Source organism: Palaemon carinicauda, chromosome 18, assembly GCF_036898095.1.
Source record: "Palaemon carinicauda isolate YSFRI2023 chromosome 18, ASM3689809v2, whole genome shotgun sequence".
In the NCBI taxonomy this organism is placed as follows: domain Eukaryota; kingdom Metazoa; phylum Arthropoda; class Malacostraca; order Decapoda; family Palaemonidae; genus Palaemon; species Palaemon carinicauda.
In genome coordinates, this window is record NC_090742.1 from 83,515,968 (window position 1) to 83,542,137 (window position 26,170).

Consider the following 26,170-nt stretch of genomic DNA (forward strand, 5'->3'; position numbering starts at 1 on the left):
AAAGGGCCCGTGTAAGGGGGCGCTAGTGGTGGCATGCTAGTGTCATTGCGCAGGAAAACGTATGTTGCCAAATGCAGATCTGTCGGTATGTCTTGCTTAGCTGGGGACTTGTAAGTCTAGTGGCATGGAGTGAATTTTCTCACAATCTGACGTATGCGCTGGAGATTGTTGGCGGAGGTTGAAGACGGAAACAATTTGTCAGGGATGACCAATGGGTTGCCGTATACCATTTTAGTTAACGAGAGATCCAGGGCTTTTTTAAGAATGGTCCTTAGTCCCAGGAGGACCTAAGGAAGCTGAGTAAACCAGTTGAAGTCCTTGCAGTAGGACATCAAAGCTGCTTTGAGATTGCAAAGAAAATGTTCAACCATTCCGTTGGCAGCAGGGTTGTAGGCGGTTGTCTGATGTTGGGCGATTCCCAGAAGATTTGCTAATGATGATCATAATTTAGAGGTGAAAGTGGTACACCTGTCAGAAGTAATATGCTCAGGAATACCAAATCTCGCTTTCCATCCTGAGAGTAAAGCGGACATTGCAGTTAATGGCTTCAGGCCAACGAGTGGAGCAGTCTTTGATGGTAAACAGGTAAGGATGTCCTTGAGATCTGGGTAGGGGACCTTCTACGTGGATGTAAAAGTGGGCAAAGTGCAGCTGGGGTTGAGGAAAGGTGCCCACTCTTGAATTCGTGTGTCGATGTAATTTTGAGGTTTGGTATGAAGTACAGGTGCAGACCCAATCTTAAGCATCTATAATAATGTCATACCAAATGAACTTTGTCTTCAGTAGCTGTGCAGTAGAACAGTGCGTGGGATGTGAAAGGTCACGCATGAAATCAAGCACCTGTCGGCGCATGGGAGCAGATATCCACGGTCTAGGTCTACCAGTACTAACATCACAGAGGAAGGGTGGCATTGGAGTCGTCGAGAGAGACGTCCTCCCAATGGAGGAATGCGCAGGATGTCCTACATGCTTGGTACTCTGGCTCTTTCTATTGGGCTTCTGCCAAGGTGTTGTAATCCAGTCTAAGGTGAATGGTGGCCAATGCATTTCTTGACAGGGCATCAGGAGCAGGATTCATTTTCCCATGGAAATGTACAATTGTATTTCAGCCATGGTGGAGAGACATCGGCGTTGACGGGCGGACCAGGCATCGGACTGACAAGTGAAGGCGCGCACCAGAGGCATGTGGTCCGAGCGAATGATGAAGGGTGTACCTTCCAAGAACTGGCTAAAGTAACGAACAGCCAAGTGCACTGCCAGCAATCCCTGGTTGGAGGTAGGGTAGCTGGTTTCTGCCTTGGACATTTTTCTACTGAAGAAGTCCAATGGGTGGGGCAAGCCATTAACCACCTGCTCTAGCACTGCCCCAATAGTGACGTTGCTGGCATCGGTGGAGAGTTGCAGAGGTGCATGTGTCACAGGAAAAGTGAGAACAGCAGCATTTGATAAGGCATTCTTTGCATTGCAGAAGGCCAGTCCTTGAAGGGGACCCCACTTCAGGTCTTTTGGCTTGGCTTGAGGGAGGCGTTGAGGGGGACAAGAGTGGCGGCGATGGCAGGCACGAAACGGTGATAATAGTTGATCAAGCCCAAGAATTCTTGCAGTGCTATGATGGTCGAAGGCGTGGAGTTCTGAATGGCTGCTACCTTCCTAGGGAGCGGATGGGCACCTTCAGGAGTGATGCGGTGCCCTAAGAATGATATTTCATTGGCGCCAAAGGTTGTTGTGCCGGACTACAAGGCATTTCTGTTGTAGGAGACGGTGTTCAACGATGGATTAAGAGAACACAAGTGCGTCACAAGGTGGCCCTCTGTGTCCTACAGCATTCACGTCAGCTTCAGTCGATATTGAATAGTTGTCCACTTCGTCAGGAGTGGAGGTGTTGATGGGGCTCTTGAAGGTGATGAAGTGGCTGTCCATAAGGGGTTTGACTTTGGTCATCAGGTCCTTCATGGGCAAAACATTGACATCCGAGATGGCACCATGTACAGATTTGGGTAGGCGCTGTACCCAAAGGGCACAAAGTAGAGTTACTTCATGAGAGTCTTCTATGGCAGGTTGTAGGTGAGCAATACTGGTCATTTTCCTGAGGGAGAGTGAAACCTTTTGGTTCCCCATCGGTTGTTGAGAGAACTGAAAAGGTTTCATTATGCGGGCGGCTGGCGATGGCGAGTACTGCTCCAGGAGGTATGATTTGAAGGCATCGTACGTTATTGGGGTGTCCTCTTGCTCGCACAGCCAATTAGAGATTTCCAGTAGAGTGTCATCAGGGATCGTAGCGAGAACATAATATGCTTTGGTGCTCGACTGATTCAAGCCCTTGATGCGAAACTGATTTCAGCACACTAGAACCAACTGAACGCTTCTCTGCTGGCGAAGGGTAGTAGTTTAACTGGGGTGGCTTGTGCCAAAGAGGCTGGTTTGGTGGACGGGATCTTCAAACTGTAGGGCACAGCAGTCAGATGACAAGCAGGAAGGACTAGATACTCTGCTGGTCAACAATGTACGAGCGAGCCGTTAGGTGATAACTAAAAGGCAAGGTGAATGCAACTAAACTTTATTAAACAATCACTGAATTTTTATACAGTAATTTGCGAGCAAGAACATCACAAAATTCAAACATGAAAAAGTTTGTGCTAGCATGAAAACACAGGGAAGAGCGAGTAATAAGATAGAAAATGAAAATCGTAACAGTGTACGAGCATGAATGAAACACGTCCGGTATAATAGAATAGCTCGCTGCATATTGCGAACGAAGTAGAGAAAGGAAGAAAAGACTATGGATTGACGAGCTAAGAAAATCTGGGGGGTATGGACTATATTAGAAAAACCATAAACAGAGTGGAAGGACGTCTGAGGCCTTTGTCCTCCAATGGACTAGGAAGGGCTGATGACAATGTTATGTATATTATCCATATATATATATATATATATATATATATATATATATATATATATATATATATATATATATATATATATATATATATACATATATATATATATACATATATATATATAAGTATATATATACATATATATGTATATATATACTATATATATATATATATATATATATATATATATATTTATATATATATATATATATATATATATATATATATATATATATATATATATATATATATGTGCATATACATATATCATCATCTCCTATGCCTATTAATGCAAAGGGTCTCGGTTAGATTTCTGCAGTTGTCTCTATCTTGAGCTTTTAATTTAATACTTCTCTATTCACCATTCCCTACTTTGTACTTCAGAGTCCTCAACCATGTAGGCCTGGGTCTTTCAACTCTTATAGTGCCTTGTGGAGCCCAGCTGAACGTTTGGTAAACTAATCTCTTCTGGGGAGTACGAAAAGCATGCCCAAACTATCTCCATCTACCTCTCTTTTAGTTTCATTCCTAATCCTGTCCAGCCATTTAACTCCCAATATCCTTCTGAGGGCTTTGTTCTCAAATCTACTGAATCTACTGGAGACTGATTCATTGTCATACCATAACTCATGTCCATAGAGTATCACCTATCTCACTAAACTGATGTATAGTCTGATTTTATTATGTAATTTCAGGCGATTTGATTTCCAAATTTTACTTAACCTAGCCATTGTCTGATTGGCTTTTTTCAATCTTTCACTAAACTTTAATTCTAGAGACCCTGTATTATAGATCATAGTTCTTAATACTTAAAGGATTCTACCTCATTAATACTTTCTCATTCCAATGATGTTTCATCTACTATTGAATACTCCGTTCTCATCACCTCTGTCTTTTTTTTTCTATTTATCTTCAGCCCAACCTCGTGTGATATTTCATGCATTCTTGTAAGCAAGCATAGCAAATTTTGTGGTGTTCTGCGAACAAGAACAGCATCATCAGCACACTCTAGGTCTGCTAAATTCCTATCATCAATCCAGTCCAATCCTTCTCCACCATCTCTGACTGTTCTAAGCATTACAGAATCCATGAGGAGGATAAAAAACAGGTGACAACACATTCCCTTTGAGAACTCCGGTATTCACTGGAAATTCCTTTGATAAAACTCCATTAACATTAACTTTGCACTTGCTATGCTCATAAACAGACTTAATCAAATTCAAACATTTAAGAGGAATTCTATAATAACGCAGGGCTCTCCACAAAATTGGCCGGTGCACACTATCAAAGTCTTTTTCATAGCTCGTATTGCTGTACAACATGTCTCAAAATGAAAATTTTATCAGTTCAACTTTTAACTTTTCTAAATATTGCTTCTTCATCTCTCAGATTTCTATCAATCTTATTCTCCAGTTTCTTCAGAATAAGCATACTATATATTTTCATAAAAACTGACGTAAGTGTTATGCCCCTGTAATTATTGCAATCAGTCAAGTCTCCTTTTTTTTTGCTATTTTCATCAACACTCCAAACTCCCATTCATCAGGTTTTGTCTCTTCATGCTACATTCTACAAAATAATTCTGTAAGTAGTCTGGGAGTCCCTTCATTTTTGGCCAATATCGTCCGGGCAGTTATTCCATAGTATCCAGGGGCTTTCCATTTCTACTTTTTTTTATGATAGCTTCGAATGCACCGTTGTTTTTCTTCATTTTCTGTTGTCATAACAGAGCCATCTCTCTTTTTGATGGGTATATACTTCTTCTTTGCCCCAATCGAGATTTCATTAATTATTCTATGTACAATTCTTACACCATAGCCACTTCCTGAATTCATAGCATAGTCAGCCTCATCTGCTTTACTAAATATTCCCTCCAGTCATTCCTGTTTTTTCTTTTGAACTCACTATCAATACTGGAATACTTTGCATGCTCTACCTTGTAATTTTCATTACCTCCTCGATTTTTGTATTATCTCCTTTTTATAGTATCCCAAGTATCATTTGATATCCATGGCTTTCTCCTTGTAACTGCGTGTCCCAAGATTTCAATAGCAACTGACTGATGCTCTTAATATCACAACATTCTTCATTAATTGTCTGTTCTTCGTCTCTTAAAAGTCTCTAAGACTGCAAATTGATTCCTACAATCAATTGCAAATGTTTCTCTGTTCTTTTAAAAGCTTAGTTATATCAAACCTAGATATTCTATCTATCTTTCTGTTGGGTGCTTCCAGTTTTAATTTCAGTGTGGCAATGAGAAGCTGGCAATCACTACTAATATCTGCACCTCTATAGCTCCTTACATTTCACAGAGTCCCCTTTCTCTCTTTATCAATGGCAATGTGATCTCTCTGAATTTTGTAATTGCCACATGCTGAAGTCCATGTATACTTGTGGACGTTCTTGTGTTGAGAAAGAGTACCTCCAATGACAAGATTGTTTGCTGAACAGAAACTTATGAAATGTGTTCCATTTTCATTTGCAACTTCGCCAAGACCCTCAAAACCCATCCCATTGTCTATCCTTTGATTATTTCTTCCAATTTTAGCATTGAAGTCGCCAATCACAATTTTCATATCTCTCTCAGGGATCTCATCTATTACCCTCTGCAGTTCTTTGTAGTATTCATCTTTCATTTCTTCAGGGGAATCATTTGTTGGGGCATAGCAAACTATGATATTCATATTGCTGTGCCTTGATTTGAACTTTGCTAGTAACTGAACTATTTACGGGTATCCACTTGGTTAATGTCTCTTCTGCTCTTTGTGTCATCTTCATTCCTACTCTTTCTCTTCCAATTTCATCTGATCTTCCAGAGTAGATATATATATTGATTTGGTCTATCTATAGTTTCCTTACCTATCCCCTTACAACGTGTTTCACTTAGGGCCAAGATATCTAAATCATATTTCATAAATTCACACTCCACTTGCAGTAACTTCCAAATCTAATTCATGGTTCTAACATTCAAATTACCTATTTTTAATTTTTCTTTAATATACATGAACTGGGAGATTCTTAGCAACCCACTACGCCCGGGACCGGGGGCCATTCTGTCTTCTTCTCTTTCCATGACTGACTAAATCCATAGAGGATTCATTGGCTATTCACATCAAAGGATAGCCAGTTCCTTGTGATGGACAGTGGCTATCTAACTAAGGCAAGTGATCCAAGCCGTCCATACTAATTCTAGTAAGATCAACAGCCATGCATCAGGTGTAAAAGCCGAAGAGATAGTTTGTCCATCGCCTTAACCCCAATCCGTCACCCTGCTGCCAGTGACTTCATCAAGATTTAGGGGGTCATTTCCTCCACATCCAAAGCTCTCATTATTCCACTAAGTTGCTCATCCGCCTATACGAGTATAACCGTTAGCAAACATGGATTGCTAAGATATATAACCAAGCACGGATATATATATATATATATATATATATATATATATATATATATATATATATATATATATGTGTGTGTGTGTGTGTGTGTGTGTATGAATGTATTTAGAAACATACTCCCATCTGATTTCTGGTTGCAACATGCCAGCATTTCCATCTCTTTAATACAAATAATGCCATCGCTTATTTCAGTGTTTTGGACTAAACAGTGGATTCAAATTGTTACAACACTTTGAAAAATTAAACAGATGCTTGTCTTCCAAATAATATTTGTATTTCCATCGTCATTCTCATTATCGTATAAAAATCACTAATTCCATTTTATGGATTCTCGTTTGAGTCGTCCAGTGTTCGTTCTTCGACAAATAATGAAACACGGATCATGATATAGTTCAAGAAGTTGAACACCTGGTAAGAAGAAATGCGGAAAGCAATGTTGCTGGGGCTAAAACTAAATGAATGAATATAAATGTTAAAATTCCTCACCTGTGACTGAAAACCAATACTCTTTTGAATTATTGAAAAAAAGTCCTTTGATTTCTCTCAGACTTCGAATGTAAACAAAAGCTTCATTTGATGAGGAATTCTTGATGCTTCAGCACAGTTTGGCCGCATGCAAGATAAACTTGACTAATAATTATGAAATTTGACCAACATTGTTGGGATCAGTTCTTAGTTACCATTTATGGAAATAAAGGTGAATACACGAAATTGCACGTACAGTTAAACACAGGAATTCGTGGCACACCTCGCTCTGAAAAAGTGCACCCTGTCACGCCCTTACTCCTCGAAAAGTTCCTGTGTATCACCCCGTCCAGAACCCGAGCTTTATCTCCCTATACTATCTGTTTGATCACTCGCCGTTCAGTAAGGGTGTGGCGGGGTCCATTTCCTCAAAGATGTAAGCCAGAAATTCTTGTGCACAACTGCGCATGGAGTTTTCCTTAACACAGTCTATTTTAAGTGATAAGCTATGATAACTGTTTGAACATAACCAGACGAATCTGTGATTCATGTCAGATATACGGGTGGTTTAAAGTATTTTCAGTTTTGTCGAAATTTTGTTATACCTGATCCTGCATATCTTCCCAAAGACACATATCTATTAGAATGTTAGTATAGTGACATAATTATCTTCCATAAATATTCTTGACCATTAAGAATTAATTTTAACATAGTCTTTGGCTTCAAGCTGGGTCAAGAATGTTTATGGAAGATAATTATGTAACCATACTAAAAATTCTAATAGATAGATGTCATTTATGGATAGTTTGTTTCGTTCACACTCAAATTACATTTTGCATATGTTGTTTTTTTTGTTACTTTTCTTTGTAGGGAACTAGATTGTCTACAGGGACCCTCCTGCCAAGTGTTACACCTGGTAGCGGGACGACCCTCTGTTGGAATGTCTTTACTTTTAAATGCATTTTTGTTAACTTACAGATTTTCTCACTCTCAAGTAATCAAGGGGGCAGAAGGGCGAAAACAAGAAAAAGGAGAAAAAATTAGAAGAAACATGAAGCAACTTATATCATGGGGCTGGGAAGGGCCAGTCAGCATATGCGACAACTGGGTGGGGGAAGGAAACCCCAGTTGCATTATGAAATAATACTGAAAAGATGTTGGACCACAAGAGCATGAAATGTAGGTGCGGCTAGGATGCAGCAAAGGCATTTAAGTATGCCTACAGTGAACAGCATGGCAGAATTAAACACCTTATGTGTTAATTTGGGAGATGAGAAGGTATCTAAGATATGGGCTATTTCGAAAGAGAGAACGTTGTTCTTGAATTTTTTGCTCCTACTAATTTACATGATGATTTTAAAACATCACAAGAACAAAAAAAAAAAAAAAAAAAAAAAAAAAAAATGATTTTAAAAATCTAAAGAATTAAAGAATTATTTAGGTTTAAATATAAATCCAAAAATAGAAACAACTGCTTACAATTATCTTATCCTGTTCTTATTTGGTATGATGATTTATTGGAATTGGACCACATAGCCAGGGATAACCTGGAGTTGCAGGAGCAACCGGTTAAAAAGTGGAAGGCAAAATGGAATAAAAGAAGCAGTAACAAATATAGAGTAGAAGAATTAATAAGGGAGTAGGTAAAATCTGAAGTGATGCTGCAAAACATTTCAACGTCTACAGTAGGCTACACCGTGTGAGATGGAGTAACGACTTCGCTCCTACGTGTTTATATAATGTGCATAAATTAGGGACATAACACTTGAACAAGAAAGTCGGAAAATATACTAATCCTATTCCAATACAATAGATACATTAGATAACGGAAAGTATTTTGATTTGAATAACTTTTTAATATTCAAGAATAAAGAAAACCTTTCATAAGTTCTCATGTTGGGTTTCTTAAGCCAAATTTGTCTTTTTTTTAGAACGATTCTGGATCTTTTATGGATTCATTTTTAGCAATGACAACATCAAGTAATGAGATGGACTTACGATATTTATTCAAATAAAAGTCCCATTGCTTTAAAAACAAATGTACTCGGGATCTTCTTAAAAACAGAAGCCAATACCTCAACAGGATGTGTCAATACCAAATGGAATATATAGAATGAGCTAGATTTCATCAAAGGAAAAATAGACTATCACTACATCTCAATATATAAAATATTAGCATAGAATTTACAGTAAAGTCACGACTATATTAACATTGTAGTGCCTAACTATTAATTTTACAAAATTGAAGTACAGTACAGTCATGCACTGGTTAGCCCATGAAAAATATTTACACAGACGATACGTTTTCCACATTATAGTTTCACTTGTATATTATCTTCATAGTTAGAAACTTCATCATCATCTTTCACCCTGAAGTAACTTTGGTCCCTAGCATATCTAGTGTTGGCTTCCGGAACATGTCAGCAACACTTCCTTTGAAGTCTGCACCACGTCTAGATTTAGATTCGAGGCAAACTGCCAAAGTGAATATTCCCACACGACACATAATGAATACAAACACACCTGTCAGAGAGAGAGAGAGAGAGAGAGAGAGAGAGAGAGAGAGAGAGAGAGAGAGAGAGAGAGAGAGAGAGAGAGAGAGAGAGGGGGGCGGCTAAGCACCAAAGAGGGAGGAGGAATTCAAGGACAATAAAAATCAACCTCAGTTCGACAGTTCGAATGAGAGAGAGAGAGAGAGAGAGAGAGAGAGAGAGAGAGAGAGAGAGAGAGAGAATGGATATTGTGCAACAGATCTATAGCACTTGCATTCTTCCTGAACGGGAAAATTCTCTCCCTCAGCCCTATCCCCAAAACCGTTGACATGTATTCAACCAATCCTACCCAGTTGAAAGGTTTCTATTTATCTTTTTTTCTGTATTTTCTTTTTGCAAGTTCTTGTTCACCGAAGCCTGACACTGTGGCACGCCTATATGCAAGGGATATTTCCCTTCACCATCTTTCCAACTTAAATCTGAAGTGGACATGTACACATCAACGATTTTGGTATATTGAATAAATACTGTATATAAAAATAAACAGTATATATATATATATATATATATATATATATATATATATATATATATATATATATTATATACACATGGATATTCATATATATACGTATACATACATATATATACATATATACATATATACATTATATATGCACAATTATATTCATTTATATATATACATATATATATATATGTGTATATATGTAAACATATATATATGTGTATATATATATACATATATATATATATATATATATACATACATATACATATGTATGTATGTATGTATGTATGTATGTGTAATTTTCAGTCGTTGATACACAACATACATTTTGCAGTACCTGTATTAATTTTGGAACGGATAGTCTGAGAAAGATAAAAGTGTAGTCTAAAGGGCTCAAGGTTGCTAGTCTCAGCAATGCTAGTAACCCCTTTACAACTGCGTGACATAGTGGGTGGCAGACCTGGAACGACTCACGTTACTACCAAACTTGAGGCGGTGTGTGTATATATATATATATATATATATATATATATATATATATATATATATATATATACAGTATATATATATATATACAGTATATATATATATACATATATATATATATACACACATATATCTATATTTATCATTCTGTCTATATAATTATATATACATTATATATATATATATATATATATATATATATATATACATATATATATATATATATATATATATACATATCTATATATATATATATATATCATTCTATCTATATTATTACATATACATTATATATATATAATTTATATATATATATATATATATATATATATATATATATAGAGAGAGAGAGAGAGAGAGAGAGAGAGAGAGAGAGAGAGAGAGAGAGAAATGACAAACCACCATGTATGACATTTATAGGCTATGAGAAAGGTTTTGATTCTGCCAAACCCTCAGCAGTAATAATAGCCCTTCAAAGACATGGAATAGATAAATGTTATGGCAGAACACTTGGAGATATCGATATAGGAAGTACAGAAATTCTAAAACTACATAAAGATAGTGAAAAAATTTCGATGGAAAAGGAATTAGGCGCGGAGACACCATCTTTCCTAAATTATTCACATTATGCCTAAAGTTAAAAAAAAAATGAATTGGGAAAACGTAGGAATTAATATTGATGGGGAATACCTTAAAAACGTAAGATTTGCTGATACCATAGGTGTGTTTATTGAATCATGAGAAGAATTGAAAAATATGATAGACGATTTGAATAGAAAAAGCTGAAATGTAGGACTGAAAATAAATATGAGTAAAATTAAGATACTGTTCAATGAAAATGCAGAAAAAAGGGTATTTACGAACCTCTACAGATTGGTATGAATATACGTACTTAAGACAGAAAGTAAGTGTTTCCCCAGAATATGAGACCCAAATGAAAAGACAGATAAGGATGGGATGGAAATTTTTTGATAAACAAAATGAGAATAGGTAAAGTAAAATGCCATTTTCTCTAAAATATTATATTATTTTATCAGATAGTCTACCAGTTTTAACTTATGCATCAGCAAATTGGAGCCTTACTAAAGCCTTAGAGCATTAGCTAGTTAAATCTCAAAGAGCTATGGAAAGAATAATTATGGGAATACAAGAAAAGAGAGGAAATGAGCAACATGGATACGACAGTAAACTTAAAGTAGAGGACATTCTAACAACATGTAAGAAAAAGAAATGGCCATGGGCAGGACATATAATGAACATGTCAAATAATAGGAGGGACATTAAGAACAATATAATGGGTTCCTAGAGAATGCAATAGATGCTGGGGAAGGAAGAGAAAATAATGGAATGACGAACTGAGGAAGTTTGAGGGTTTGGACTGGCATAGAAAGACCATAAAAAACGCGAGTGGGAGGACATGTCTGAGGTCTTTAATCTGCCGTGTACTAGTAACGGCAGATGATGATAAATATACACATTATATATATATATACACATGTATACACAGTATGTGTACATATACATATATACACACACACCTACATATATATATATATATATATATATATATATATATATATATATATATATATATATATATATACATATACATAGGCCTATGCATACATATACATATATATATATATATATATATATATATATATATATATATATATATAATATATATAAAGAGAGGAAATATGTGTCTATATATACATAAAGAAAGAGGAAATATATATATATATACATATATATATATATATGTATATATATATATATATATATATATATATATATATATATATATACATATATATATATATATATATATATATATATATATATATATATAAGTACATATACTGGCATATACAAAAATATAAACATATTCATATGTATCACACACATGAATATATATGTATGAACAGATTAACAATCAATAAAGACAGAAAAGAAAGGAGTAGAAGTGCAGTTGAGAGAGAGAGAGAGAGAGAGAGAGAGAGAGTAGAGAGAGAGAGAGAGAGAGAGAGAGAGAGAGAGAGAGAGAGAATGATCATTGTCATTACTTCTAGCTTAGTTCTGTTTACTTCGGTGGATATAAAAAAGGAAACCAAGATAAGAGAAATCCTCTTGAATATTATGTAAATTTAAAACATCATGTCAAAAAGCACCTCTCTCTCTCTCTCTCTCTCTCTCTCTCTCTCTCTCTCTCTCTCTCTCTCTCTCTCTCTCTCTCTCTCTCTCTCTCCTCTCTCTCTCTCTCTCTCTCTCTCTCTCGACTGTATACTTCTATAATTATGCTACGCCTTTCTCTTGGTCCATTCTGTTCCCTTTATAAGAGGTAAATAAAAGGGAAAAGAAAAAATAAAAGAAGAGAAACTGCTGGACATCCACCATTGAAGCCTGGGTTTCTCCCTTTTTTTTAAGGTTCCCCTTTGCAAAAGCTCTTTCAGTAACAGGACAAAGTTTTTCTATGCTAATACGCCAATCTCTCTCACTCCCTGCAGCCCCATCATTTTGATCTATTTTTTACGTCTCTCTTCTCTCTCGGAGTTCTATAGACGCGCCTGATTGAAGCTAAACATGCGATGTTAACAAGATAAAGCGCTTTATTTTTATAAAGCTCTACTGTGCGTATAAGGGCCTTCTGTGATTTCTTTTTATATCCATGGCCTCCCTTCGAATACATATACAGCACGCATATTTATGAATAATAACGCACCCAACATTATCCGTGTGTATACCATATATATATATATATATATAATATATATATATATATATATATATATATATATATATGCATTTGTACACATTGCCAAATAATTCAAAATATACATTTATATAGCATACATATACATCTTTATTCATGTATGTATGTATGTATGTATGTATGTATGTATATATATATATATATATATATATATATATATATATATATATATATATATATATATATATATATAGTATACAAACAAACATCCCAGAATTCTTTCACGAAAGTCACCTTCGAAAATTCACCCAGCATCCACAAAAAAGTTCTATTTTCATAAAATTTCTGCGAATATGAATATATTTAGAAAATTTCACAATACACGGCTGACAGATGCTGAATTTAGTTAATATTATACAATACTTTTGAAAGCCAATACTCCAATTCAGCAATCACAAAATTACTTATCTACAACTCGGAAAAAATACCAACTTCCTTATTTCAAACGTCATTATTTAACCAAAAGTAAATGATTAAATTTCCCTTATAATTTTTCCTGTCGCTCCCTCGCATGAACAAAATATATTGTCGTTATTTTAGCAGAAGCAACTAAAGAGTTTCTTCCGCTTAAATTACCTATATCCCTACATGATCCTTCTCTACAAGGCAAGGATTAACTCCAATATAAATATGGAAATCCAGCCGAGAGAAACGACTCCCTTATCCAAGCAAGCATCCGCATTTTATACACATACTCAAGTCTCTAAAAATGGAAGAAAGTGTTGACTTTTTTGCATTCTTTTTATTAACACCAGGGTACATTGCAAATTCAACAAAAGGTCTCTCTCTCTCTCTCTCTCTCTCTCTCTCTCTCTCTCTCTCTCTCTCTCTCTCTCTCTCTCTCTCTCAGAGAATTCCTTTGGAACGAAAAGAAAAAAGCTAGCTCTGATTCCTCCCCTTTCATTTTTCAAAGCCCTTGTAAATATTTAACAGTAAGAGGGATGCAACCAAACTCTCTCTCTCTCTCTCTCTCTCTCTCTCTCTCTCTCTCTCTCTCTCTCTCTCTCTCTCTCTCTCTCTCTCTCTCTCTCTCATATTCCTATTTATAAAATGTGAGTCATTGTGCAATGTATAAACGGTTATGTAGATCAAAATTTCTCCAAAATTGAATAATAACACTGAAAAAAAAAAACTCAAAATGAATCGTCAACCATCTATCTACTGTAAGAAAACAGACATTAGAATTAAGTGGAAGGTTGATGATTACGAGTAGTTCGAAAATTAAAAGTTACAATAAAATGACGGTGCTGCTCAATAAAATGGTTGGAAAACGGATTAGAGAATATTGCTCTGGAAAAGAAAACACGACCAGTAATCAATCTATGTTCTTAATGTGACGCATAATTTTGCACATCAGACCTCTCATAAATTGTAATTCATTCTGAATAAACATTTGGCAAATCTATAATAATTTTTCTTTTTAAAGTTTTCGTGTTCCAAATAGAAAAATGTTTCACATGAATATCCTTTCCAATATCTTCAATGCAGTTCCTAGCCGCACTTACTTTATATCTTTCTACTTTACCCCCGTTCCAACTTCCTTTCATGATCGTCCACCTTGCTGTCAAACCTGTTAACTTTTACTTTAGCGTATAACTGCAGAGAATTCTCACAGTTCAGCTTGGGCGTTGAATGGCCTCGCAAGCCCCAGCATCGGGCTATGTATCCAAAATTAATAAATTCAGTCAAATATCTCAAATGAGATGAATTCAAGGAATAGATGACACATTCTAATTACCCCTTATCAACTTATCAAATACTAGTTTAGACTTGTGGTGTCGAGCAAGAGAATGCCTTTAATTCCAAGATCACTTCCCGATATGCAGGACATATAACAGGTTGGATATTGGCATAAATTGTAGGGGAAATGTTGAATCCCTTAGTGCTTTATAGCATACTAAGGGCACCATCGACAATTCCGAATCTGATAAGAAACCTACAAGCTTAACAGTCTGGCAGGCTGAGATTCACAAGTAAGAAACGCCAAGACTCTGTCCGGTGTCTTCTTCCTTGTTACAACATCGAAATCTGTACCGAGTAATGCTTCAACCTTCGTTTCTTTACTTGAGTAAATTCCCAAGGAACCTCTAAGGCATTTCAGTACTCAAGGATTAAAACACTATTGTAATATTAAGTGCGAGATACAAAAAACTTGAGATTTCAGGCATTCAAATGAAGATATGCACAGTCAGAAGGCGTACTCAGGAGATGATAGCATAATATTCATTCCCTCAGATAACCAATCTAGATACCAGTCAGCTTATATAAAAAAAGGACTGCTTAATATAGCCAAGGCCTTTCTATTCAAAGACTAAAAAGAACCACATATCAATGACGGTGGCACATACAAAAAAAATAACTTTGCAACCTCATACCAAAGCTTGTACTAATGAAAAAGGTCAATGCAAAAGAAACCAGTTCAAACCTCAAATAAGTTTTCAATGTACCAATGGCAGATAAAAAAAGATTAAAGATCATCATCTTACACCAAGGGCAGAAGTTCACGATTTTTCTTGTAATATATAAAATAACACAGTTAGAACTGATGTGAATTCAATTCTATATTAAGTGATTCCTTTTTCAAGAATCAGAAGCCAAACTTAATGACCTTAAACATATTTCTTGTCTATAATAAAGAACTATACACAATAGACAACCATTCCACGTGCAGCTTGAATACACTGAATGGAGATTGCATATTAGTCGAGTGATCACAGTAACGAAAGAAAATATCCATCAATGCATCCTACCTCTCCAATTCCAGCTAATTAGATCTAAAACTTTGCTGGCTGAAGTTAATTACAAAAGTCACTTTCCAATGACGTTAAACCTTAATGATAAATAGCAACTGCAGAAGACAACCTTAGGGCCTGTTGCTAGGCTGATAACTTCCTAACAGAAACTAATATTAAGACATCAATATACTGACATTCATATATTGTTAAGGTAATAGATTACTCGAGCAGTCAACGGTCTACATTTTCTTTATCGTAAACAAATTATCACAATATTCTACTAGCAGATGACATCCATAGATCTTTTATTGCAATTTCTGAAATGAAAACACACAAGGAGCTAGGATGGCTTTAACAGTGTTGCAGGCAAGATAAGTTCCTTTCAACTAGCTCTAATACAAAACATAAGCACTAATTGAAAAATCAATATACAGCAAATATTCTTACTTTAAGAGATCCCGGCCGTAGCATTTTTGTACCCCATTGTAATTGGTATGGAAAGTTTTCTTACACCTTAATTGGGATAAAAAGGTGTTGCAACATCAGTGCCATCCCGGTGAATCTGAGAAAGTAAAATAAATTTTGTGAATTTCTATGATTATTAATAGGTTTTAATCACAATAAGGGAGGCGATCCAGTCCCTCATATGTCATTCTATACATCTAAGCTCCTTTTTTTTTTTTTTTTTTGTACACACAATCTATAACTATATTTTTCTTGTCAATCTTTGAGAATGTGTCTGAATACATATCCTAATACTTTGGCTTAAATTCAATGCTTAAAATCTATCATTGTTCTATACAACATAGTTCTCTGATCTTGTTTTTTCAATATATAATTCAATCTATTTATAACTTTGGTGTTGAGATAACTTCAAACTCATCATGGCGAGATAATTCTGTTTGAAAAAAAGAAGCCTTATTTAATGTAGCAGATTCCCTTCTTAATTTCTACTTATTAAAACATTTTATCCCTCATTAATTTGAATGATTCAGACAATGACCCTGATTTAGGTCCTGTATTTTTTTCGCTCTGTCAAAATGGTATATTTTTCTCATTTCTATATTAAACATCGTAAATTAATCTTGCTTCGTTTAAAGAAAAAAATCCTCTTCTCTCAGGCTAACTCGCTCACCAAACAATCTATCACTTTCCATTATATTCTAATTACATTTATAGAATTCCTTTCACCCTGTTTCTAACATTAGGAATCCGCTTCCTTTAAGTGGCACACTTATTGTTTATATCTAGGTTTGACCCATTGTCCGTGTCCCCGTTTATCAGACATGTATCGATATGACCTAAAACAAATAGAGTATTATTAGGCTGTCAAAAAATTCCAGCAGATAAGAGTAAACATATGTCATTAGATTTTAAATCCATTTGTATTCATACGAAAATATTTAAATGACATTAATGATCCTTGTAAGATAGAAGGTTTAACACATTCAGTCTTGTAGGCATGTCATCGACATTGTGGGAAACATGAAAAAATATGTTACTAATTATCCAAATTAAAAAAAAAATTACATAAACTATGAAATGATCAATAGATCCACAACCCCACCAGATGATGTCTCAGTCCCGTTTTATACTAGTATAGGTTGGTAAGGATTAAAATAAGTATGATTACCTAACTACTGAGCAAACAAGTTGAGCATTTCTTTGAAAATCGGCTACAAATAACTCAAAAGTGCATTCTACTTAACTTTTCCCGTTCTTGAGAATCTTATCAGTAAAATAATAAAGTTTCATACTTGATTATCCCATTGAGGAACCGAAAGCGTATTGAGGGTAATAACTCCTCTGACAATTTCCTAATGCATCCACTCACATGCAAGTCAGCCATATCATCCATCCCCTATCAACTTCATTTACTATTTGACGTTAATCTATTACGGTTTTTATAATCTTCCAGATTAATCAATCGAGTAATTAAATAATCAAGTAATTAGAATCCTCGATGCTGGAGTCATATGTCCAACAATGAAGCTCAGGCCTGTCATTAAGTTATATGACACCCAAGTCTATCATTACGTTATATGATATTCTTGAATACACTAAAGGTCAGAACATATAAATACTAATGAAGTAGAGAATTCTGCAAAGAGCATCAGCCTAGTTATTTGTTAAAACCGTGTGTAATTTGGAACATATACACATGCATGATAAGTTCAATGATTAAAAACAATAATTATAATAATAATAAAAATATAAAAGTAATGATAATGATAATAATAATAATAATAATAATAATAATAATAATAATAATAATAATGATAATAGTAATAATAATGAAAATAATAATAATAGCCTCGTCATTCAACGGGTACAATATTAAATTAAAAAAAAAAAAGGTCTGCAAAAATGCTACATGGCAGTTAGAAATAATAAGAAAATGAAAAATTCTTTAGCAAGAAAACAACTGTTCCTTGTGACCCATGTCTGAAGATTTTTAAGAGGAAGGATACAAAGAAATGGAATACCAAGAGTTATGTGGTCAACTAAAAGGTAACCAAGATTATTGTTCCAATAATTTCTGGATAAATCTTTAGTATATATAACGAACATCTCTTGGTAAATTTCAAATATTGCTATACTCAACACAATGAGAAATGGATGATAGGGTAGGGTACCTGATTTTAAATGGATTCCCCTATTGTTGCCACATCACAGATTATCGGCTTGCTACTTTTTTCAACCTACCTCTACCTCCTTACCCTGTTTCTGTGGTATTTCCGGATTGTTTAAGAAATTATTTTGACTTTTGTTCTGCAACACCACTGAGGTAAAATTCAAGGTGCATTCTATTACAAAGGTTTACCTTCTCATCCTAAACGGGCCATTTTACATAATAAGTAAGTAATATATACTTAGGAAAAATAAAAATTGCAATGTAAACCCGAATAAATATCCTATATAATTCATAAATAAAATAAATATATTTAGTCAGAAAAGAACTGAGCAATTGAAAAGCAAAGCCAAACAATAATATTTTTTTTCTTCATGTAACTAAATTTATGATAATGTTTTCATACAGAAATATTCATATTTTTACATTTTTCCATAAACCACGTGCAAACACAAAGACTACCCATTTTAAAGGGTATATGAAACATGACAATTAAAATTATTTGCAAACATACAGTCCCGCATAGAAAAAGACTTTCTATGCATGCATACAATTACTCGTAAAAATAGGCATCAACAGTTTTGAGGCGAGAATATCTATATTGCCATTTTGCATAATAAATATGTAATAAATAACGCTTTCTAGCACGATCAAAACTTCCCTTCATTTAAATGCAAATCGAATTTCGTTGCATGATTCCATGAGGTTTAGCAAATGCTTCCAAGAAATAAGTTTTCCCAACAACTATTGGATGTCAGGGTAAGGTACATGCAAAACTAACTGATAAAGCCAATACTTCCTAACCTAATTCTCTAGCCTAGCCATTCCTAGGATACTGATGGGGACTTAAAACCTTCTCCATTTATAATATGGAGAAAATGTGACAGTAGCAATTACAGGATTGCAATCTATACAAACATATTCGGTTGGATATGCAAGCTGCTTTTAACATTACAGAAAACCTGGGGAACTGCCATTTAGGTGTTGATACTAAATAAACTTCTTTCAACTTTACCCACCCTAGGTTTCCAGGTCCTACCTAGATAGTACAGCTCATGAGAATGCTACACCACTGGACTCATCCTCACTGTGTTACATACACTACAATATTCCTTGAATCCGTGTGCAAAAGGTCCACTACGTTGCCCACATTTGGGTCCGAGTATAACTTGACAGCTTCAGTTAAAATGGAATGGAGTCATTTTCAGCCCTCAGACAGTTGAATATAATTCAGGCAAAGTTGGATTGGTAAAACAACACATTCAATGATTATCCTAAAGAATAACTGACCAGTATTTTCTTAAATTTTCATATAACACAGGGTTTAAGTAATGGTTTTAGTATAAGTCTGTGAATTCACTCATCCATCCATATACCAAGGCACTTCCCCCAATTTTGGGGGGTAGCTGACATCAAACAATGAAAAAGGGGGACCTTTCTTCTCTACGCTCCTCCCCGCCTGACGAGGGACTCAACCGTGTTCGGCTGGTATTGCTAGGTGCCACAGCCCACCCTACCTCGTTATCCACTACAGATGAAGCTTCATAACGCTGAATCCCCTACTGCTGCTACTTCCGTGGTCATCCAAGGCAACCGGAGGAAGCAGCAGGGCCTACCGGAACTGGGTCACAATCACTTGCCATTCATTTCTATTTCTAGCATGCTCTCTTGCCTCTCTCACGTCTATCCTTCTATCACCTAGAGCTTTCTTCACTCCATCCATCCAACCAAACCTTGGCCTTCCTCTTCCATTCATCACCTTCTTTAGCAGACAGCCATTTTCCATTCTCTCAACATGGCCAAACCACCTCAACACATTCATATCCACTCTAGCTGCTAACTCATTTCTTACACCCGTTCTCACCCTCACTACTTCGTTCCTAACCTTATCTACTCGAGATACACCAGTCATACTCCTCAGACACTTCATCTCAAACACATTCAATTTCTGTCTCTCCATCCCTTTCATTCCCCACAACTCTGATCCATACATCACAGTTGGTACAATCACTTTCTCATACTGAACTCTCTTTACATTCATGCCCAACCCTCTATTCTTTACCATTCCCTTCAGTGCCACCAACACTTTGCATCCTTTATTCACTCTCTGACGTACATCTGCTTCCACTCCACCATTTGCTGCAACAACAGTCCCCAAGTACTTTAAGTGATCCACCTCCTCAAGCAACTCTCCATTTAAGCTGACATTCAACCTTGAACCACCTTCCCTTCTCGTACATCTCATAACCTTACTCTTACTCACATTAACTCTCAATTTCCTTCTCTCACATACCCTTTCAAATTCTGTCACTAATCGGCCAAGTTTCTCTTCCGCATCTGCAACCAGTACAGTATCATCCGCAAACAACAACTGATTTGCCTCCCATTCATGATCATTCTCGTCTATTAGTTTCAATCCTCGTCCAAGCACTGAAGCATTCACCTCTCTCACTATTCCATCAACATACATGTTAAACATCCATGGCAACATCACACATCTCTGTCTCAGCCCCACTCTCACCGGAAACCAATCGATCACTTCATTTCCTATCCTAACACACGCTTTACTACCTTTGTAGAAACTTTTCACTGCTTGCTACAACCTTCCAACAACTCCATATCACCTCATCACTTTCCACACTGCTTCCCTATCAACTCTACCATAATGCTTTCTCCAGATCCATTAACGCAACATACACCTCCTTACCTTTTGCTAAATATTTCTCGCATATCTGCCTAACTGTAAAAACCTGATTCATACATCCCCTACCTCTTATAAAACCACCCTATACTTCTAAGATTGCATCCTCGGTTTTATCCTTAATCCTGTTAGTCAGTACTCTACCATACACTTTTCCAATCACACTCAACAAACTAATACCCCTTAAATTACAACACTCATGCACATCTCCCTTACCCTAATTACAATACATGTACAAACCCAATCTACTGATACCATTCACAACATAAACCACATATTAAACAATCTAACCAACCATTAAAGTACAGTCACACCCCCTTCCTTCAACATCTCAGCTCTCATACCATCCATACCAGATGATTTTCCTACTCTCGTTTCATCTAGTGCTCTCCTCCCTTCCTCTCTTGTAATCTCTCTCTCATTCTCATCTCCCATCACTGGCACCTCAACACCTGCAACAGCAATTACATCTGCCTCCTTATTATCCTCAACATTCAGTAAACTTTCAAAATATTCCGCTAACCTTTTCCTTGCCTCCTCTCCTTTTAACAATCTTCCATTTCCATTTTTCACTGTCTCTTCAATTCTCGAACAAGCCTTCCTTACTCTCTTCACTTCTTTCCAAAACTTCTTATTCTCTTCATATGAACGATCCAATCCCTCACCCCACATTTCAGCCGCCCTCTTTGCCTCAGTTACCTTACGCTTTACTTCCACATTTTTCTCTCTATATTTTGCATACTTTTCTACACTATTACTCTGCAGCCATTCTTCAAATGGACCCCTTTTCTGTTCCACTTTTATCTTCACTCCTTCATTTCACCATTCACACATAACACATAACATAACACTTTAAATTCCATATCCAACTCGAGATTTCCTCCATGCTGCAGTGAACAATATAAGCAGAATCAACAAAAACTACAACTAATAAAGTACAAAGCCCCGCCCTGTTTTATAGAATACTACTGCAGCAAACTTTCATATCTGGTTCTGTACATATATCCATGTAACTTAAGCTTTTCTCCTTAACCCTTTCATATCTTGCAGACTTCATCTTTTCCCCGACTTTTACATTGGGATCCATAGGAAGGAAACAATATAATTTAACATGTCGTAGGTTAAGTACATGAAAATTTTTAGGTATAATGGAATGAGTTCACAATGCCACGAGCAAGATATGGGCCAACTATAAAGCCTTCCTCCTGGGGGGATTTACCAACATATGTGATATAACGGCTAATAAGCCCCAGTGAGTAATTTCCTTGAAGGTTTGAAATTAAGTAAGCAAAAGGACCACTTCGAGCAATGTCATGCTGAAATAAAAGATAGATATATTTTCTATTTTGAAAGAGATTAGCATAGTGTAAAATTAACAATTGATTCAGGTACTTAATATGCACGACAGAATGAATCTGCTCTTTGATCTCCTTGTACAGTTTCTCTGCGCATTGTCAGAAATAGAAAGAGTGCACACTAACGACAAGGACCCATTATGGCTAGCTGGATTGAAAACACAAGGCTTGTGCTTGGTGAGGAGCAAGCAAACAAGATGATAGAGATTCCACTCTCTAATAACACGGTATAAAAACGGATAACTGAGATGCGTAGTACCATTCTTGAGCAGATAACAACGAAAATAAAGAGCAGTCCTTCTTTTTCTATTTACTTTCACAATCTACTGATGTGTCTTCATATACACAACTGCTTTTCAGAAAATAAATCAGCTCTATTAGCATCGAGTTTAGGCTGGTGACAGAAAAGTATTTTTAGAGCGCACAAGACTATTAAGTAGTATCAGGGAATTCTGTACATTTTTTGATCTTATTAGGGAACATCTTTAGTGTCATAACTAAAAAAATCCACATGACCTTCATAGGCAAGGCAAAAGAGCTTAAGTAACTAAAATATTTACTGTTGATGAAGAGGCGATTGAGAAGTGACACAGCAGAAATTTTTTTTTTTTTTTTTTTTTTTTTGCACAAAGAGAGGATAAAACCCTGGAAGTGAATAAGTAACTACCCATTGGTCCCAACTAGAAGAGGAATATCTCATTCTCTTATAGAGAGCTCTTAAATTTTTAATCCCTTTTGCCACTGCTGACTATTGCAAGGTGGGTTTCTCGGTTTTAGTTTGCATTAAAACCTCAGCCACGAACCAGATGAAAGACAATGATGATAAGCGATGTGCATTGTTTTCTACATACCCTCGCACTGATATTTTAATAAAGGACGAACAATACCATGTTTCTCACAAATAAGGCAGTAATAATCATTTAATTCAAATTTTTGATAAAATACATTTCTATGAACGTCTGCATCTTTACCAAAAGCTCAGTTTAATCGACACTGACCAGTAAAATGTAAATCTTTTTAAATCTTCCCATTTTCTTTTGCTTCAATAGGTACATGCCCTTAACAAAGGAATGGACCCTCCTAGCGTATATTGTGTATTCCCCAGACTGTTTGCATACTGCGCATTAAGATGTCATCCCTTGAGTTACTGCTTGGAATCTGTAAGGAAACTGTTCTAAATAATCCTTGTGATGACTGAATTTCCCTCTCAGTACCAATCATGAAAAAGTGAGTTACAATGGCTGCCGGTCAAGTTAACCATACTAAGTACAAAAGGAAACTTGCTATTAGTTCAGGGGAAAAGCCAGGGAAGACTAAGCTAGTTGATTATAGCGGAGATAACGATGATAATGACACGCCTCTCCCTTTGGACAACACAGAAGTTCACCATCTTTTGATAAGGATAAGCTACACAAGCTCTAAACATCACTTGCTTCCTTCATTAAAAATCAGAATTTCAGTTAATCATCCCGAAATAATGGTAACTCTGGTCCTTCGCATGGCGTTACCAAACCTAACCTAACTCTAAGGTCAATCACATGTTGATAGTGTTTCACTTAGTAATGGTTCTGAAAGTATGCTGCACCTTACAAATTTGAAAGCCTCATACAGAGCCTCAGAATCTTTACATACTTTAGTTCGTTCTGCAGTTAAACCATTGAAAATCCCAATCTTTGTTGCTCTATAGGACAATTAGATTGTGAAGCAGAAGACCCAATAGGATGTCGATGTTAAAATACCTTCACTCACTAAAGAAAGTGCTTTTAATTAGTCTCATAATACTGATGTGGATGGCGTGGTATATCTTATGATCCCTTTAAATTATTTTTAACTGAACAAAGTATCCGCTAAAGTCGATTGTTCTCATTGTATTTCAGATGACAATGTATGCCGTTTGCTTGCAAGCTTGGACACTGGCTCATCACGGTACAACGTTTGCAGGATGGTCATTGTAGACATTAGAACATCCAAGGCCAAAAGGCCTCTATGGACTCCCGCAGTTATCCCCTTTTCAATTAGTAAACAAATCCAGTATGAGCAAAGTGAAATTAAGCCTATTTTTACATTCAGACTCATCTAAATTTTAAGAAATAACAGTTTTGTCTATGGATCAAAGGTTTATCAATTTAATGGCCTATGTTTTGGAGTCAGGACAGCCACAAGTGTTCACCAGAATGATTGCCCCATCTCAAAATGGTCAAGGCTACTGGAACTAGGAGTTCTTTGGTACATAGGAGATTGGCTAATTCTAAGTGATTAATTGAATAGGATTCAATTTCAACAAGTTTGGTTAATCAGGTTGTTGGATTGACTGGGGGTCATAGTCAATTTCAAGAAATTCTTCCAGGATTTGCTCAGAAGATTCTTTATTTGGAAATGATAATAGAAACAGTTCCTTTTAAGTTTTCCTAAGGAAAAAGGATTAATTCCTTTTTTATTTTGCCACAAAAATTAAAAATGTTGAAACCCATGTCAGTGCTATGTGTATGAGGCTTCCAGGAAATATAGCCTCCTTAGAAAAATTCGTTCCATCGGGCACCTGAAAATGAGGGTTTTTAAATTTCATCTCAAGTCACATTGGAACAAGATAACTGATCTAGATGCTGTAACTATTCCACCAAGGATAAACGAACTTCTGCAACTGAATTGGTGGGACAATCACGGTCGCTTGTCACAAGAAGTCTCTTTGGAAGAGCAACTCTGGACCATTTATATCTGCCATGGAAAAGGACTTCGCAATATTCAAGACTCGTCAAGATCAGAAACCACTAGTATTAGGGAAGGCAGTATCGGTTCTTAACCTATGTCAGGACGTAAGAGAATACAAGATCTCTATTCATACATTGATTAGTAGACGAGCTGCTATCATGAATGTGTCTAAGGAATCACTCTACTTTGGCACTTCATTACGGAAAAATCAAATGTATTGGCAGATCAGCTATGTAGCAAAAATTAGATTTTCCCAAACGAATGAACTCTGCATCCATTGATTTGTCAAAAAATCTGGAAGTGGTGGGGTTGCCTGAGTGTAGACATGTTTGCTTCATCACTGAAGTCTTTTGTTCACCTGTGTCTTATCCCTTAGCTTGGAAGGTAGATGCTCTGTTACAAAACTGGTAAAATCTGGATCTTTACGCATTCCCTCTGTTAGCCAAGATTTAGCAGATTCTAAACAAATTCAGGACTTTGTGAACAGCAGGATAAGGCTAATAGTCCCTTTGTGGCTGCAGAGGGAATGGTTCACAGATCTATAAGCAATGTTGTCATACAGAGTCAATCAGCTCAAAAAGGCCAATATCGCTACATTTGACCACATGGAGACAATCCACATTATCCACGATATAAAGGTTTTAAAATCCCTCTAGGCTGTCTATTATAGGTTCTAAAAAACTGTTTACTAATAACTTATTTTAAAGATAATGAAAGGATTATTTCAATTTATGCAAAGTTAAAAATCTGTCCATGACTGAGACTAACTTGGATAGTTTTGTAAAGATGTTTTTGGTTCTTTTTTACGACAAGAAACCTTATATTTAAGCCATTGAGGGATATAGTTCCAAGTTTAATTCTGTACCAAGGCATTTGGGATTAGATCTGTCCATTTCCGGTATTATAGTGGATGTATTCAGATAGATTAGCATTGCATGACCTCCAGTAGTAAGGTTAATTTTCTGAAATTTGGATGTGGTTTTATAGCATTTAAAAGG

The 26,170-nt window shown here is 35.9% G+C and overlaps 1 long non-coding RNA gene across 1 annotated transcript in view; it reads right to left on the reverse strand.

Annotated features, from left to right (window-relative positions):
* The window catches only part of LOC137657122 (uncharacterized), a 694,375-nt gene that overhangs the window by 73,270 nt on the left and 594,935 nt on the right, over positions 1-26,170 (reverse strand). The window contains exon 3 of the long non-coding RNA XR_011047115.1: positions 16,223-16,337. This is a non-coding gene — a long non-coding RNA (uncharacterized lncRNA). The remainder of the gene's footprint in view (positions 1-16,222; positions 16,338-26,170) is intronic.